Source organism: Metopolophium dirhodum, chromosome 1, assembly GCF_019925205.1.
Source record: "Metopolophium dirhodum isolate CAU chromosome 1, ASM1992520v1, whole genome shotgun sequence".
Classification (NCBI taxonomy): domain Eukaryota; kingdom Metazoa; phylum Arthropoda; class Insecta; order Hemiptera; family Aphididae; genus Metopolophium; species Metopolophium dirhodum.
The window spans coordinates 126818109-126822112 of NC_083560.1; positions in this window are offsets into that span (position 1 = coordinate 126818109).

Consider the following 4004-nt stretch of genomic DNA (forward strand, 5'->3'; position numbering starts at 1 on the left):
CCATGGTCCTTTCAAATATTTAAACGAACACTATACATATAATATATACGATCCAATATATTAATGTACGCTCGTGTATATTGTTTGGCTCAATTTATTTGTTAAACTAGAATTGTCCGCCAAACGTATATCGTTTATGTCCTCAAATGATAATACTATACAACGTACATTTTGTACACAATAGTACACTGTATAAATACATACAATGTGCATAACAATATATTTGTATACCATAAGCAATAAATTATAATGACGGTACAAAAAAACGTATTTATAAGGGTTTTTTTTTGCATCGACATTTCAATGGTCAAAATTATATATGAGTAGAATAGTAGATACTATATAAATGTGCTTAAAATAGGTATTAAATGATCATATTTATGTAAAATAATAATTTGTTGGTAGTATGAACAACAGAACAATCTATCGATACTATACAGTGTGTCCCGTTTTAAATGTACCACTAAATATCTCAGCCCGATAATCTTAGATTGAAATACGGTTTGCTGCAATAGCTTAGGGGTACTGAAGTACACATTTAAGGACAAATTTCAAATTTTTAACTCTTGTAGTATGCACATGCGCAATACAAATTTTTTTTTTTAAATTGCAACACCTATTTTTGTCACCGGATATGGATAGATTATTTTATTCTAAGTAATTTTCATCCATTGACCATAGTTCTAAACCAAAAATTGAATGAGTTACACCTTTTGGAAATTTTAAAATAATTAAATTTTTTCGATTTTACCAAAAACATTACACGCTTGAATTTGATACAAAAGTTAGTCATTTTTGAACTAAAATGAAATACATTTAAATAATTTAATACAAAATTACCAAAAAAAAAATGTATAAATGTGAAAAAAAAATGAAATGAAATGTGTTTAGAAAAAAACGGAGGAAATTTTGAACATCTTATTAGATAAAAAAATAAACATAAGTCAAAACAATGTAACGGAGTATTTTTTATTTAATTTCCTACTTCACATTCTTTATTAAAATCTATGAAAAAATCACTCAATTCAAATTTAAAACAATAAATGTTTTTGGTAAAATCGAAAAAATTTAATTATTTTAAAATTTCCAAAAGGTGTAACTCATTCAATTTTTGGTTTAGAACTATGGTCAATGGATGAAAATTACTTAGAATAAAATAATCTATCCATATCCGGTGACAAAAATAGGTGTTGCAATTTAAAAAAAAAAAATTTGTATTGCGCATGCGCATATTACAAGAGTTAAAAATTTGAAATTTGTCCTTAAATGTGTACTTCAGTACCCCTAAGCTATTGCAGCAAACCGTATTTCAATCTAAGATTATCGGGCTGAGATATTTAGTGGTACATTTAAAACGGGACACACTGTATATACTCTTGGTATTATTATTAAAAACGGCCAATTTGATTTATTTTGATATTATCATTGGTCGAAGTTGAAGGTGACGAGGGTGGGTATCGCACAGTGCTCCACTTATTTAATTTTAATTTTCCATCCCATCGTTTATTTTATCACAAAAATATTCATCCACCATTAAATAAATTATACTATATTATACATTCTGCATATTATATTATTGTTGAAGTTTTATCAAAACGGTCTTATGATTTTTATGTCGACTCTAAAGAAATAATTATATTTACTACCAATAATGTTAAACATTTATTTTTTAGTTACAATTTATCGTACACATATCTATAATCATGTTAAAAGTGATTGGTTATTGTGATGGAAAGTTGCAATCATTTTTGTAAATTTTCTAACATATAAATAATAAAATTATTAGTTATTTTCGATACAAAACTTTTATTTAATTTACACGTTCTTGAAATTAAAAAAAAAATCAATTCCTGTCTAAGGTGTGATTAATAGAAACCGTGTACATTTCAAGGACCCTAATACTTTTAAAAACACTTACACTTCCCGAATTCGTCCTCATTTAGAGAGTTTGCCTGTATTATACGTGAAACAGGGACTTAAACTGATTGCAAAGAACTCAAAGAAGTATTAATGTTAGTGAAAAGAATTCACTAATCAATATTAGTCTATAATGAATAATCAATTACCAATTGTGACCAATATATTATTATAATAGGTGGATACGTAATAGGTACCAAAACAGGTTGTCGGTGGATCATATTTTTATTATCATATAATTCTAGTCAATAACCGTACAATTTCGTTATAAGAATAGTCATTAGTCATATATATTTTCGTTCAAAATATTTGATCACATTTATAAAATTATAATATTATGATGTTTGTGTTTTATAAAGAAAAAAAACCATCCACGTCTTGTGCGCTTTGTATGCCCAAAATCATTGTGCAACCACTGCACTCTTCTGTCGTATCATGTCCGTGTCGTATGTGCCATGTGGCTAAGATCCGTCAGCTCGTTGCCGAAAATTTTACATAATATCTGGGAAGAGGACTCGAGTTTTTGCATGCATTTACATTTTAACTGTTTAAAATAATTTTTAATATAATATCTCCAGAATAATATCTCCGTTTACAACAAAACCAACGACGGCCAAATTTCGATCCAGAGTCATAACAAGGACCCTATATTATTTGCACTGACTATTATTACGTCTTATTAAAATTTACTGAAACGTTATCCCGTATGACACAAATGCACATTAGACGACACACCTTGATCGTTATGCATTTTATGAGCATGTCTGATAATTGACAACATTCTAAAAAACTGTATGTTATTTATCATAGAACTCTTTAACTTATTCTTTAGTAAGTGTACAGGTCACTGCACAGAGCACACATTTACACATACCTACTATTATTAATTAAACAAAGTAGGTGACGAATTCAACAAACGTGATTGACGTGTACTTAAAAAATTACCAAGTCATTGTAATTTAAATCTTCAGGAAAACTATATGGATTTAAATTTTAAAGACAATCTTCAATAGAGAAAATAATAATTCACTTCAATAATCAATATACGAACGTTTCCGATAAATGTGCAATACTCAACTTTCAATTACAAACACCACAAAAATGACAATAATAGCGACTACATTTTTTTTTAATGTAAATCCCTATTTTTTGCTACATAACATATAAAAATTGACGGAAAAAAATAAACTGTTGTTAAAAATATTAAATAACACTATCTTTTCAACGAAATACAGAAACTTAAATATCGTGCAAGATAGGTACAATCTAACTGAATAAGGAAATATAATAATAACTTTACCATACCACCACCCACAATATGGATTTGTCAGATTTAGATATAATACTATTACCATTTTTTAGGCCCTTTCACATACACGTATTTAAAGATGGTTTATATACACATAATAAAATGTCTCAAAAAATCAAAAAATACATTTTTAGGGTCCCTCTTAAATAACGCAATAATCAAAGAAAAATATCTACGCAAATATAGGTATATTATATTATATATTTTTTCTAAACTTTTTAAAACAATGAAACAAAGTAATAATTAACTTATTTTTTTAGTGTCGGAACTCTGAACTTATAAGTAATAAGTACTAGTAATAATTAAAATGTGGATTTTTATGCAATTGTATATATTTTATTCCTTTTCATATTTTTGGATTTTCGTAAGCACCTAATCTTTATGAATCGAAATAGAATGAGCTAATGGTATTTTTTTTCATATTATTTCACACTTATTGGTTATTTCATATTTGTAAATTTTTAAAAAATTCAAAACGTATTGCACTAAATAGTAATAATTGAAATAAAGATAAGTTCACTAAATAAATACTTAATTATAAATTGCTTATAAACAATTGTGTTAAATTATTTTAATACCTCATCAATTTATAAACAAATAAAAATTATGCATAACTAATTTTTGCATTCATTATATCAAATAAAAATTATGCGTTTATTACCATAATAATATAATATAACATAGGTAATAGAATATACCAAATTAAAATTTTTTCCTAGCATATATGTTGCATATTTTTACGATTTCGATTTTTGACTGTATAATTTAATATATTTTT